The 15,481-nt window shown below is 44.7% G+C and overlaps 1 protein-coding gene across 7 annotated transcripts in view; it reads right to left on the bottom strand.

The window, feature by feature from the left end:
- The window catches only part of raraa (retinoic acid receptor, alpha a), a 141,057-nt gene that overhangs the window by 105,306 nt on the left and 20,270 nt on the right, over nucleotides 1-15,481 (bottom strand). The window contains exon 1 of one of the 7 annotated variants that reach the window (XM_039616265.1): nucleotides 3,108-3,362. The exons of the other annotated variants lie outside the window; for them this stretch is intronic. The gene's annotated coding sequence lies outside the window, so the exon portion shown is untranslated. Of the gene's footprint in view, nucleotides 1-3,107; nucleotides 3,363-15,481 lie in introns of those variants that run through there. 7 annotated transcript variants of the gene reach the window in all.

Genomic DNA, 15,481 nt, shown 5'->3' with positions numbered 1-15,481 from the left:
ACTTTGTCACACTCACTCTTATATTCGTAAAAAATTATCAGCTGTCTTCATGCAATCAACTCCTAAATGTACAGACAGTCAATTCAGGCAATGCACATTTATGAAACTGAAAAATCTTTACATCTTTTTTATTTGCCCCCCCTCCGTTGTAAACGCTCTCTCTCTTACCCAGACAGACTGGCCCTGCCTTCTGTGTCTGAACACAGGGTACAGAAAACAATGGTGGGATTCTCTGTTGTTCTTTTCCATGAAGTATTCAAGGGATGCCAGCTCAATTAGAGGCCTAAATGCCAAGATCCAGACTGGGGAGAGATGAGTGGAGATTAAAAGATGAACAGAAAGAGAGGGGCAACGAGGGCAACAGCAGAGGAGGATGAGCGAACAGGCCATAAAGGGAAAAAATGGAGGGAAAAGGGACGATACTGAGATTCCTTTAAGAAACAAACACACAAACAGATACATTAAGAGGAAAAAATGGCTTTGAGGTGCAAAAACATCATAAAGGCTGGGAATGAAGGCTGAAGACTCAGCAGAAGGAAAGATAAAAGACAAACATGCATAAACAGTGAGATTAATACCCTCTACAGACACTGGCGGGGCTATCATCACCTCCACAATCTGCTTTGTATATATACACACCCACACCCACACACACACACACACACACGCACAAACACAATCCTCAGTGGTATGCATTTCCATCATCAAATGTGATCAGAGCTACTGTCCGCAAGCCAACATTCACTCAACTGTGATAACCCCTGTGGGAAGGCGCACAAAAAGCGCACAACAAACACACACACACACACACACACACACACACACACACACACACACACACACACAGCGACGGTTTTCTACAAGTGAAAACTGAATCTTGGGAAAGGTCCGACATGTCTGGTTAAATTAAAAGGTCAAATAAATTAAATACGCATCAAAAGGAACAAGGCTTCAGATGAATGGTGCAGCAGCCCGGAGGTACAGCCCTCTTCATAGTTTTGGCTGCCATTTCTATGGGTAATAATAACACAGTAGTCACAGAATTTATTGCTGAGAGCTAAGAACATGGTCACATGATTTTTTTTAAAACAAACAAACAAACGAGAAGTCAGCAAAAACAAGAAACACAGGCAGACTGTTTTAGAACAAACCTCCAGGTAAGCCAGATAAACTCAGGGGATGTGATGATAGCTGGCCACAGCAGGAAAATTTTTATTAAACCTTGTAAGGTCTAAGTCATCACTGCTGATCATAAACAACCCAACAACACAAGGAAAATTTGTGATCATCTCTCTGAGGCTAGCTTTTAGAAGAAGGCTATTCTGGAGGCTGCTTTGTTACAGTGACGCGCTGTGACAAAGCCCAATGAATGCCATTGGTTGTAGCTGTAGCATGGGTGGGCCATGCGACAGCTAAATCTTGCCATGCAAAGATTATCGCCATTCTCTGTGGATTTCCAGACATTTTTGAGGTTGCAATAAAATTCCCATCAGTGCAGAAAAAAAGCGTTAATCTTCCGTATGGTTAGCCACTTGCGCAACTATTCTGACTTCTAAGTTGGTATGCGTGTAGTCTGTGTGGGAGCTGAACCCACAACCCCATTGTTGTGGCGTGTCCCACGCTCCAACCGAGTCGACAATCGGTACCAAGATCAAAAAGTAAAACACATGCTGCCACCAAAATAATTCCCTCTAATTGCGCACCAACAAAACAACATTGTGTCTCAGATCTCGCTCTGACAAAAACCTAATGTCAATATTTCTCCAGCAAACCAAACTCAGGCGAGACCCCCCCCCCCCCCCTTCCTGCATCTCAATCCGCCTTAACAAAACAGCTCTTCGCTCACAGCAGTGCCAAGCCTAATCACATTCCCTCAGCACCAGGTGGTTCTCATTGACTGAGGCCCAGCTCCTCCACTCTGCAGGATGCTCTGCCAGAGGAAATTGGCTCGTCTACGAGCATTTATTGCTGGTGAGCTCGATCGAACGGAGTCGTGCGGGCCCTCCAATGCTGTCGCTGGACTTCGGCCTCTTTGAGGAGCCTACTTCACCGAAACAGCTGTTCAGCGCACGCTGCCCTATCCAAAGACACAATTAGAAACACCCTTTTCCTATTACTCCCTGCCATTAACCGCCATTGAGTGGAATTAGTGGCAGTCTATGGAATAAGTGGATTCTAATTCATGCCCCTCTTTACATGGGCCACGGCTGCTACCGTGGCTTTCCTCTGCTAATGAAGAGGGTGAAAGAGAAGTCTTAATCAAACTGAGCATCTCATCTGTGGTAATAAAGAGCACAAAAGAGGCCTTGGAGTGGCTCACTAGTGGTGCTTGTGTACACATAATCATGTGCATATGGAAGGAAAAGGGACTTTATATACATCCCTTAGAATATACTGAATTCAAGGTTCTGTGTGGTGATAGTTAAGCAAAACAAAGCAAAATAATAAACACATAAATGAGGGAATGCATGAAATAATGTTTCTCTTGGTCTTGTTTTCTAATTGCTTAGCCTTGCCCTACAGGGATCAATGACCCACTATGGGCCAATGTTTCTCTGCTGCCTTTTATCCCTCCCAGGCTCCCTCTTGTCTTGGACCAAAGTGCTAACCAGCAGGGTCTGATTAGATTTAAATGTCAAGAGAGATAGGACAATACAGTTATCTTCCCAAATTATGGCCCATTAAAGGGCCTATGCAGTGTGCCTCCCTCCTCTACTAACTAATCACCAACCAGATTCATCATCTCGCAGACTGGGGCATAATTTGGGGGGCTGCGGTTTCCCCTGCTTCTCCCTTTCTGTGTGTGTGTATCGCACCATGTGCAAGGGCATGCAGGAGTCTCTGTAATGCATGATCAGTGTGTGTGCACGCTGTATGTGTGTTGCTCCAGAGGGAGCAGGTTCGGCGCCCCAGGCCAGTGCCCCATTAAAGGCAAAGAAAGACAGAAGCAGTGTGTATAAGGGAGAGAGACAGAGGAGAGGAGGAGAAGGAGGAGAGCACCTCCTCATTTAGACAGCAGGAGTGGCAGGCTGCGTTCCACCTGCAGCCAACAGACAGACAGAGGGAAGAAGACTGGGATGCCTCCCATCTGCCTCCTTATAATTCACCTGCTGTCCTCGGGGTGTCATAAGAAGCCGGATGCCAAAAATGGAGTCTCCCTTCTCAGTCCTGTTATTAATTTTACACTTTTCCCTCTTATGACATGTTCCTTCAAACACTTCTTTCTCTCCTTTCTTCATACACTTTTGTTGTCCTTGTCCTTTATATTCATCTTCACTCTGCTTGTTCCTCCATAAGGGACCCCATCACTGATCTACCATGCATTGCAGCTTTCATCCTACCATCACAGAGGTGGAGATGATAGCGGTGGTGGTTGGAAGTCCTAAGGGAGAAGGAAGAAAGTGGAAATGCAGGGCTCATATCTCAAGGTGGTTTCCTCCATATTCTCGCCTCTTTTCACCTCCTTCCACATTTCCATTACATGCCTTGCCCATCTTTCAGTATGCAGCCTCTATTCATCTTCTCCACGTGGGATCCTCTCTCCTCCTGTGGCCCCCTTCTTTCTTTCATAAGAGCTTTTGTCTGTCCTTTAATATCTCCTTCCTCTCCATCTCCCTTTTGTCTATCATGACGCACTCACACAAGGCTCTATCTTCAAACTTCTGCTGGCAATTTATGCACAGGAGCCTGGCTGCTGTGCATTAGGGCCCATGACATAAGGCAACACATTATGGATTGCACTATAAAAAGCTACTGTGTGCCCTGTAAAAGCTTTTCATTACATGGAGACATTGTTCAATCAATATAAGCCCTCTACTGAATCTAATTACCAAAAACGACAACAGCTAGAAAATGTATACTTATTTTCAAGATGATCAGTGAAGGAGGACAATGTTTCCACCAAAGAGCCTTCAAGAGGCCTCTTAGTCAAGTAACAGGCCCATTAAAAGCTCAAGGCAATACGGAGATGAATGTGGGAAAGATAAGAACTTTGTTTGTTTTTTTAATGGAAGACTAAATGATGAGCAGCAGCTGCAGAGTAGTTTTAAAAATATACTGTCTCAGTAATGTGCATCCACAGAGGTAGACCATCCAGTTCTGGGTGATTTTAGTTTATACCCCCTCAAATCTATATATGATGCATCTATTATGTTGCTACTGGAGCCCAGACGAAGCTCCATGGGTGCCAGTGGTCTGAGCCAAGCACACAGCAGACCTTCCCATGAGGTGCAGCTGTAGGTAGAGTGCAGAGAAAGCCAAGAAAGAAAAGAGGAGTGAATAGGAAGGAAGGAAGGAGAAAGAGAGAGAATGGGAGGAGCCCCGGGTGTCATTTCTCTCTCTGTCAGCTCCCAGCTCCCCCGTCCTCCCTCCCTCCACCATCACCCCCTGAGATGTGGATGCTTCGCGGGGACAATTACCGACTGACACTTCATCATGGGCCGCGTGACAGCCGCTGACGGCCCTCGTCCAAACAAATGATGCTGAGGTCGAGGTTGCAGGCCTGCCTCCGAGTCTGTAGCCTGTAGCCCTGCTGTATGGCCCTGCACTGCATTAGCAAGCACCCCCCACCCTCCCCCTCCCCCCTGAACACACACACACACACACACACACACACACACAGGGAAAAAAAGCTACATTAAAAGAGACTCCTCTAAACCAACCACCTTCATCCTTTAAGAAAAACACATTTATCAGCAGCGGGGGATGGTGTGTGAGGGGTGGGGTGGAGGGGGTTTCAATAGAAGGATAGAGGGAAGGTGGGGGCGCTACAGTACTGTCAAACCCCATTCCCCTTAGGTAAAGAGAGAGCTCTTCATCTTTGTGAGGCAACTAGGACTCACACGTACACACACACACACACACACACACACACACACAAATACTCCCCAACCTGCCACATACAGCTTATCAGATAATGGGGTTAAAAATCAACTTAAAAAGCCAACAAGGCAAAGAAGCGAGCAATCACCACAGTGACACTAGCGTGCATCAATTAACCCTGTGTCTTTGTGGAGCACAGATAACACTGACGCCCTCCCTTCACGAGCTAAACTCACAATCAAATCACTCCCTTGACTCGGGGTTGAGTGCAGCTAAGTTTAGATTCATGAAGTAGGTCATTTGCTAATAGTTAAAAAAAAAAAGGGGGGGGCAGTGTATAGTTTTAAGAGAAAAAAAAGAAGGAAAGAAGGCATGTGGTGGACCTGCTGCTAGCGGTCCCTTAGCTGTGAGTGTGAACCTGCAGATTAATAAATGCTGCCTGTGATCTCGGCCCAGGGAGGCAGATGAACAACAATCGAGAAAGACATCAAACGCTTGACTAACACTGAAACAACACTTGACAAAAAAAAAAAAAAAAAAAAAGAAAAGCCCGCCGGTCTCTGAAAACATTCACCCGACTAGATGTAGGATGGAGAGGAGGAGAGAGAAACTGAGACGGAGAAGAAAGAGCATAAACAATGAAACATTTATCAAAGCGAGCAGCGGAGCATCTTCTGCACGGCAGGGGCAGCCTGCTAATGCAGGTGGCTGTGCTGTTTTTGGTATCCTGAGATGACATTGGCAGGAGGTGGTGAGCAGTTATGCCTCAGGTTTGACAAAAACTCAAAAAACCCTCTTTTTTTTTCTAAATTTTGCACTATACTTTGTGCATGTCCTCCGCTCTCCTGAAGGAAAGCACATTTTTACCATTTCTCTTTGTGGCTTTCTCTCTGTTTATTATCAAATTCTTTTCATTCATGCTCTGAATGTTTTCCCTATTGGTCACTGCTCTTTATAAATGTGCTTGGCATCTCTTGCATCTTCAAACTCCTGCACAAGATAAATAAAAGAGCAGGCAATGGAGGGAAAAAAAATCCAGACCTATTTGTCATGTTGGAAAGGCCCTTGAGAACACTTTCAATCTTTCCATCAATAGTTGGCGTGTAGGCCTGTATGTGCCATCATTAAAAAGTAGATGCTTCACTGTTTATTTATCATACGGACGCATGGCTGACAGCTTCCTGTAAACAAGTCATGTGTTTATATGTCTGCATGAGTGTGTACGTACAGTCACTGTAGCTTTCTCTCTGTCCTTTATCTGCAAAAAATGGATGGCTGCTGCTCACTAATGTGGGGGGGAAAGGGATGGAGTTGGCCAGAGTGCTTTCTGATAATGACTGCTACAGAGCTCATCACTGTGTACCAGGGGAAAAATGCTATTTCCTCACTGACCGGTGGTTAAAGAACTCAAATCACTTCAGTGGGAACAAATGAGGTGGTGTTTGATGCTTAACAGCCTCAGAGATAAACGTACAAATGGCGAATGAATCATTCGCCTGATGTGACAGAGCTGTCGATGGATCGCTCAGGTAGTGAGAAATAAGGAATGGCTTTTTCCCTTTAATGCTTTGGACACTTTTGCCACTTCCTGGCCTTGCTTTTTAGCAGGTGTGGCAAGCATCAACTGAACATTACACGCAGCATAAAGAAGCTACCATATGTCTCAGGAACATCACTAGTTTAGACTACCATGTTTAACATTTAAACTGCATATTTTTCAAAGCAAAAAGAAAGTGTTGTTCATTGACTCTGTCCATCATCAACTGAAGTCACTCCATTCTCAGAAAAGCTAAAACTAAACAGCTCTTGGATAAAAACAGGATGTTGTCAGGCTGTCAGTCAACACTTCAAACATGTAGGAAGAAATTATATCCGGGTGATTATCAAAAGCAATGTAATAAAAATATCCCCTGTTGCTAGGCAATAATCGGTTAATAGAAAGAAATGTGCAAAGTGTGTATTTAAATATAGCGACAGAAAAGGAAATGGTTACAATGAGACATTTTGAGGATTCTTCAGCAGGTGAGCGTCTTTGCATGCTTGTGTGTATCTAGGCTGACGGGCCTACAGAGAAAGACAAATGGCTACAGCAGGGGGCCGTGCTTGACATTTAGGTTTCATGTGGTAATGGACGTTGACCTGCTGGGGTCAGGCCTGCCAGCAAGGCAGCACAGAGGCCCATTCCTGCACCCCTGTAACTAGATACTAGCAAAACAGTGGTGGACACACACGCACACATATATAATCACTCAGTAGAGGAAGAGGACATCCCAGAAGGTTGGACCACATAGGTGGGATGTCATTAGACAGAAGAGACAGATGTGTTTGGTATGTGGTTTTACGTCTCAGGAGCAGCATGTGCCGGCCAAATAGAAAGGTGATGTGTAGGTGTGTGTGTGCATATTTATTTTGTACACATTTCCTATTTTCTATATCTATATAATGCACGTCTGTTTCGCCTGCCAAAGCAAAAGGCAGCTTCTCTATCGTTCCAGCAAGGCACAGCGGTGGTAGCTGCTGTTGTTAGGAGAATGCCCTGTGTTCACCCACAACTCGGCAACAGGAGGCTACTTTATATACTGTTTGTGACAGCTTTGTGGTAATAATGGAGCCCAGGCCCCTGCTAGTACAAGTGGCATGCTCAGTCAAGTGAGACTTTGCCTAAGAGAACACACATACACACAACAGGCAGCCTCCTTCATGCTTAATGAGACCACTGGGAGAGTGGAGAGCAGGAGGCAGGGAGAGTGAAATGAGTAGAGGGAAGAGAGTGAGGATGGGAAATAAAGGGTGAGCGAGGGAAGAGGAGTGGAACAACAATGGCAAGAAGGGAGTGAGAAAAAGAGACAACGAGAGAGTGAGAGCAACCAACTGACTTTCCAGGTTCAGGATCATAGAAAGGAGAAGAAGGGAAGAGGTGATGACCTGGATTGCTGCCAAAGAAGAAAGAGGAAGATGGAGGGGGAGAGCAGGGGGCGTGAGGAAAAAAGAGGAACAAGGGTGTGAGAGAGAAAAGAGATCGGGGGGAGGGGGAGTTGAGGTGAACCTCTAGGCTTAGCAGCGGGTGGTTATGCAATGTACACAACGCAGGAGTGCAGGGGGAGATCAAAGACATGGGGTGCATACATAACCAAATTTGACACCATAGTGCAGCAAGTGATGATGAGCAGGAAGGGGGGGTGGGGGGAGCAAAAAACTCACTAAAATATAAAGAGAACAGGCACTCCCTGGGGATAGAGCTAGGGAGAAAGAGTACATTTGGTACAGGGTACACATTGTCTTAGTATAGTAACAGAAAAGGTAATGACAGAGGAAAAAAAAAACCCCAAAAAGATGGGAGGGGAAAAAAAATACACATGCCCATGCTTCCCTAACTTTGCCTCTAGCACTACAGCATCATCTGCTCATCCGGGCAGGTGCACATTGTGGGGGGGGTGTGGGTGTGTTGGGGAAGGGCGTAAGTGAGTAAATATCTTGCAGTCCAAAATGGGAAAAGGCTTGAATGTCCAGTGACAAGAAATCTGGACAGACAGCCACAGCTGAGCCTTTTGGTTTTGCTTCCAGAGAAAGCAGAGGATAAATTATTAACAGACGCTCAGTCTAATAAAGTGAAGATGGGCCACTTGGCTTCAGATTCCCCACAACAGGCGAACGCGCTGATTCGAACTCCTCAGCAGGTTTCAGACTCAACAGATGGCATTTAACCTGGACCACTTTAATAAACTCTGCTTTATTTCTGTAAAAAATAAAATAAAATATGAAATGGATGTGGGGTGGCTTTTAGGTCACCACCAGGAAAAAATCCTAAGCTTCTAAGTATGGATGAACAGAGTTTCAATTCACCTAGTTTAAAAGTTTAAAAATACATTTCCACTTCAGGACTGCCAGAGACACAAACGAAAGTGCAGTCACTTTCTTGTGGAAAAGCAACACGCTGCCTCAGTCCCTGTGTTTATTGTGAACAGTCCAAAATGGATTTTCTCATCAGCCTTCTGAAAACACGCCAGTTTATTTATTTATCATGTTCTCCGCTTCCCATACCATACAAGCCTCAAACGGGATGTAAATATTGCATTTGCCAACTGCCCCGATATTCAACATGCTCATCTCATCTGTGACAAAAATCTTCTGGTTCTATAGAACAATTCTGCTTGATCAGCCTGTCACCACTTCCGGCGGTCCACATGCCACCGCTAATCCCTCTGAGACCCACAGGAAGGCTTTGGGATCATTCTGTGTGAGAGCTGGAAAAGACAGGAAGCTGGCATGCGTACATCGTCTGGGTGAAAAGCAGTGGAGGAGGGCTACATGCTCATCGGGAGAGCTTCACCTTTCCTCTACATTAGGTATACACAGTTTGACAAAGAGCTGCTGGTGTTGCTGTTGGATAGCGACCTTGCTGACCAGCTAGACAATTCTTACATGTGTTTGACGCACTGCCAACGGTTATTATATCTTTGCTTTTTTCAAACATACTGCAGGCTGGTTGGTGACATTTAGAGAAAACAAGGGGGAATTTCCACAAGTTCAAATCTGATTATTCTATTAATGCTTAAATTGTGAGTCAGCTGAATCGCTGTGCCTAATATCAGCCCGTGGCCAATTTATAATAAGGCTTGTTGATTAATAGAATTTTATTTTCAATTATGTTTTGGTTTCCAGTCATTATGAAGGCAGACTCTCGCCAAGACAGGATGATAACTTACCACAGTTCTTCGATTGGTTTCTGAGTAAAACCTCCCTGACTCTTTGGAGCACATGCTGTTCTGTGCAACTCTCGGAAGTAAAGCAGAATCAACACAACCTATAGGGCCACAAAAGCCATAATAACCGCAAATGCAACTAAATATATATATATAGGAAGATTAAAGAAATATAAATGCGCTGAATGCTTTATTGTCTTTATTGGCTTACAGTGTATAAAAAAGGTCTGAATATAAATGTAGTAGAATTGCTCAGTATGTCAGTACCATATAGTATAACTGAACACATAAGAGTTATTAGCCAATATACCTACTAGGTAATAATTCCAGTGAAAACATGTTTAACTTTGGCAGCAGGCGCAGCCAATTAGACCATACCAATGCGGCACAAACACCGAGTGTCAGGCCCTGCCATTACGAAGACAACTAACGATAAAAACCTCAGCGCAGTCGCAGGAATAATATGCTCAGTTATCATTCAATAAGGCAATTCAATAAAGCAATTCTCATCTATAAGACTGTCACGGGCACAGCACTCATTCCCGAAGAGCCTGCAGGCAAGCAACAATACTCAGGTGTTGAAATGACTCTTTGCTACATTAAGATCAGTAAATACGTGCACTTTCCCACCAGGAGAGGTGGACCTTAGCAGGATAAGTATATACTTTAATGAACACACACAGAGGCCAGCGTAGTGTAACTAAATCTTAGTTACCGACAGGCAGTGTAAAAGGCAACACCCAGAACATGTCCGCCCGGGACTGTATATATTAAACACAACTCCTTCATCTCGATAAATCTGGAGTGTGCAGGAAAGTCCTACATCACTGTATACAATACATCAGTGAGTGCTGTCGTTAAAGTCTTCGGTCCCTCCTATTCTCTCGCTCTCGCTCACTCCTCGGGGGTTTCCAGTGGCTGTCCGGAGCACACGTGTTTTGGTTTACCTAGAGCGAAGCCCTATCTGAGGCCACGCTGAGAGCAGACTGTGGGCTTTGTCTGTGGCACCATTAATCAACTGTCCTTTAACAAAAACAGAAGACCAGATGAGAGACAAAGGGAAGAGACGTGGGGGGTTGGCTCTTATTTAGGTAGAAAAAAGGCAGAGAGGGTTAAAAACAAGGAAGAGAGGAGAGAGAGAGAGAGAAAAAGAAGGTGTGTGTGTGTGTGTGTGTGGGGGGGGTGCTTGACCCAGATCCAGGACTTCAATCAATCACGTAGCAACAATAACAAGCAAAGTTTTCATGTGGCTTGACTGGTAAATCAGGGTTTTCTTTAAAAAAAGTACAGAAAGAAAAACATGCGAGTCATTTTTATCTCTTTCTGTCTTTTTTCAAGACTGCAGAGTTACTAAGTGAGTCTCTTTATGCCGGCTGCTTACGTCTTCATGCTACAAGGTTTTCGACATAGAGCCCTGAATCGTTCACGATTTAATGACAGCGAGGCCTTCACTCCATGCTACAGCGGAGCGATTTCACTGAAGGTCTCCAGCCACATTAACAGAGCCCAGGAAGGCTTGACAGAAAGACTGGACGGACACTCACAGCCTTACGCACCCAGACATATGAAGGCAGGGCTTCTTTTCTAGTAAATAAACACGCGGTTTTACACACATGCACACACAGTATAGACGCACAGCGTGTCACGGCAACAGGCTGTGTAGCAGCCCTCTGAGACCCTGCGAGGTGCCGATCGATGGGGATTGAGTGCAGACAAGGAGGTCTTGGGATCAATAAAGGGCCGTTACAGAGATGTGCCTAGTGGGACATAAGAGAGTGGAACGGGGGAGAAGATACATCTGGGGCTCTTGATGCTGTCTTTTTCTCCTCGTCGGTGTGAGAATGTACTCCCCGTGAGTACTGGGACATACACGCACACAACAGAAGAGCTTTACATACTATACATAACATGTGCATGCATGCTTTTTTTAATCTCCCAATTTCACTGTTCTCATATAGTCTTCCTGTGAGGGAGGAGGGGGAACTTTAACTCACTTTTGGTGCCATCTTCTCCATTTCCTCCACATTCCTTTAAACAGTCTCTCTCCCTGTGCAGTGCACTGTCACCAGTTCAGCCTGCACAGTGCTCTGTCAGTGGAACAGCTTGATCCTAAGACTTTCTGTCAGCCCCTCCTCGTCCTCCACTCCCCCCTCCTCCCCCCCAGCTCTGCTGTTTGCAGAGAGCACTGACTGTTCTATTCTCGCACATGAACGCGCGCGAGCAATAGGGGAAAACGACAGCATTGTTACTTCCACAAAATATGTGGCAGTGACATAATCCCCCGACACTTCCTGTTTTTACATGTTCTTGAGAAGTCCACAATGATTTTGCATAAAGGTTTACTCTACCAGTCATTTCAGCTGTGCAACTGGCCCACTGCAATTGCACGCAGCTGAAATGACCTGTGGAAAGGGTTGATATGCATGCAATGCAAATTTCAAAATAAATTAATGCTTAAGCCATTATTGCCACTCACTGAGCTGAAAATAACCACTGTGACCTTAACTTTATACTCCCAAATTGTTTTAGATATAAGGGCCTTTCCTGGCTCAGAGTGGCCCATCGGTGTTTGCTATGTACAGCTGAATGCGTGTGCATCTATATTATTATATTTTTTAAAAACTACACACATGATTGTGACTCTTACTAAACAGATTACACATAGGTCCTACAAATATACTACCGACTATGAACCATCAATGAGGTGATGACAAGAAACTTGGTAATTTTGCTTGTAAATACAGGTGAAACAGAGCAGCAGAGCAGCCAACACTGTGAGTCAGTGGTGATTTTATCAGACAGCTTCTTTGTTATAAAATCAAGACTTCATGAGTGAAGAGAAGTAGTCTGGAAAAGGGTTTAAAAATATAAAGGCTGCTTTACATTAGCTTCAGTGGGCGACCTTTCATGTCAGTCATATTACAACAAAAACAGGAAGGTATTGCAGTGAAAACAGCTTTGTTTTCAGTTCAGCTGCATTACAATAGTGTTCTGTGAGCACAAACAGATGGGACTTCAGCTGTGACAAGTCAACCACATGTCATAGTCACACCTGACTTTCCCCTACGATCGTCCCTCCTTGTTGTATTTATTCTAGCATCTAGATGAATACTTTAAAAAAAAGCACACCACACTGACCAATATGTCCCGCTAATCAACAGTTAAAACAAATACATAATGCAGTAATCCGTGTCAATCCACTGGGTTCCACCATGTGTTAGTTGAAAGGTCTAACTAAAACATTACTAAAGAAACTAAGGTAATCTTTCATCATTATTAAATTTTGTGCAATTTATTCTCTGAGCTTGTCCTCTCTGTTTTCACTTTGTACATGTGAGCTGCTGTTTATAAGCATTGCTGCTCATTGGTGTTTATGAGTAGAATAAATAGTTATCTTTCACTCTCACTTGTCAGGCACAAAGTCACAAAAAATAAAAAAAAAAGCTCAGCCCTGGAAGTGGTTGGCACGCAAGCAAGACGCAGACAGACCGCAGACTGAGCGGTGTGCTTCCCCATATCGATGAGACACTTCAAGCTAGCACGTCAACTTAATCACAATAGTTTTTTTTGTTGACATTTTTTCTAGACATAACCAGACAGACTTAAGAGGTGAAAACACAAATGTCAGAGACAGACAATCAGCAGTCTTTAGCCTTACAGTTCCACAGCAAGTCTACATGAAGTCCGACTGTGCCGATCTGTGCCAACGTGACAACAGTGCACATTAATGGAGCATTTCCAGCAGTGAGAATGTGGCTGGAGCTACACCTGAGAAAAGACAACTTGGATAGTGTCCCAACTTGATTCTGCAGACACTGCCCCAAGATTATGTGAGAAAAGCTCTGGAGAGAACATAAGATTACCTCTTAGAACTCACTCTTTGTGTTTTGTTTTGTTTCTTCTCTTTTCATGACCAGAATCATAGTCTCGCTTAATCCTCTCATTAAAGTTGTAAACGCTGACACATGTTTTAACATGAGGGGAAAGCCCGACTGTCCAGCTACGTACACACTCGCCCAGGAGAAAGGCCTGGATATGCAGGGGAAATGTGATTTTCTTTTTGTGTCTGTGTGTGTGAAAGAGAGATAGATGGGAAAGAACTAGAGAATCTGGCTTAAAAAAAATGCAAACAATAACCCTTTGTACTAGTGTTAAGGATACAGCCATCTAGTATATCCCATGTAGAATACATAGAACATATTTAATTTAATGCCCACCCCAAGACAGACAGAAAATCCAGCCTGTTCAAGTACTTTAGTATGCCACTATTCCACATTATTACAGGTGCTAATCACATGTGAGAGCACACAGACGAGCTGCTGAAGCAGATGACTGAAACCACCGAGGCATTTAATCCTCCTAGTGAGAACTGAAGGAGGCGAAGGGTCTTCTCCTCCTACTTGCCTGCTCCAGGAGCACCGCCCTTTAAGGACGGTTGAAAATAGTGCATTTGGATGATGTTATGGAGAAGGACTATTAAAAGTCAGGCAAATGCCTTTACCAGTGCTTATGAAACTGCGCTGAGGTGCCATGTCGGCTCCTGCAAGTCCTGTCCAAAAACCTCCTCTGTGGTTGATCAAAAAGAATGCTCAAGTGTACGCACACACACACACACACACACACACACACACACACACAAATATACGCATGCACACACAGTTTCTGGCCTCAGCCAGAAGTCCCTGTTGGTTTGGAAGGCCACAGCGGGCTATAACAACTACAGCCTGGCCAGCCTGTTAGTAGTGGCCCCTCTGTTTCAGCAATCTGGGTTCTCTTTGCCTTTGGACAGGGACCAGGTCAGGCTGCACAATACACTACTGTGTTTGGAGAGGGTGAGTGAAAAAGAAAGAGAAAACTGCAGACATCTGAGTTTTTGTCTGCACACAAATGCATAAATACGATGTGTGCACAACAATGCATGATTTGGTTGTGCAACTGTGTGGGTATACGTTATGACCGCTTTAGCCATCGTGTCCCCTCTCGCTTTCATTCCAGATTGCAACAACTGCATTCGCTCCAATCTCCCCCAACCGCCATCGCTGCCATCATTACATCATCCTTGCTTTGGCTTTTTGCTCACTCAGCACAAATTCGGGGACCCCTGGCTATAGTTCCCCTCCCCTAAGCATGAAAGGTGTTTTTTGGATCTGTCAGGGGTTTGTGCAGGAGGAGTAACACACACCGCTGTCAGTCTAGAACAACACAATGAAAACAGACTGCAAATACTGAGTGGCCCTGTGCCCTATGACGAAAAGCCAGCAGCACCTGTCCCTTTAAGATCTATTTCTCACAGCTTGTGGGTTCTGAGCTGAGCATGCTAGCCTGAGCTGGGCTGCGCTTCGCTGTGCATGTATGGTAACGGGAGGGGGGGGACCGCGCCGCCCAGCCTGCCAGCCCACCACAGGGAATTTGTTTATGTTTCCTTGCTGCCAAGTTCCTGTCAGGAGGCGCCCCAAAGAGGAACTGCAGACTACTCAGTACTGTTAGCTACGCCCTCTCGCATAGAATGACTGGGGGTTTCTGCATACAGTATCGAGTGGTGATTTGTAGCAATACTCAAATCCAGGGAGGTCTCTTCATCAATTTTAGCGCTCACACACACGCACACACACACACACACACTTCAAACACTCCATCTGTTGTTCCAAAAGCAGCTCTGAGAGCAACAAACTTCATAAAACATGTTATAACAAAAGGCTTAATTTATGAGCCCCGAACAGATTAACACCAATTTTCGCAAAACACAGTGCATAAAACAGCACAAAGCATAGTTTCATTAAAGCAACACTTTATGAGTGGCACTTTGTTAGGCTCGTGGATAATGGGTATTGTAAAAACTGAGCGCCACCACATAAAAACATAGTAAACAGGATTGGTAAACTCATGGGCATTAATCCAAGCACTTGTGGGAAAAAGAGCTAAAACTAAATTACTCTCCCACTAATGCAAAAGAGCAC

The sequence above is a fragment of the Oreochromis aureus genome, linkage group 8, assembly GCF_013358895.1.
Source record: "Oreochromis aureus strain Israel breed Guangdong linkage group 8, ZZ_aureus, whole genome shotgun sequence".
Lineage (NCBI taxonomy): Eukaryota > Metazoa > Chordata > Actinopteri > Cichliformes > Cichlidae > Oreochromis > Oreochromis aureus.
This window is presented reverse-complemented; position numbering and strand designations above follow the sequence as displayed.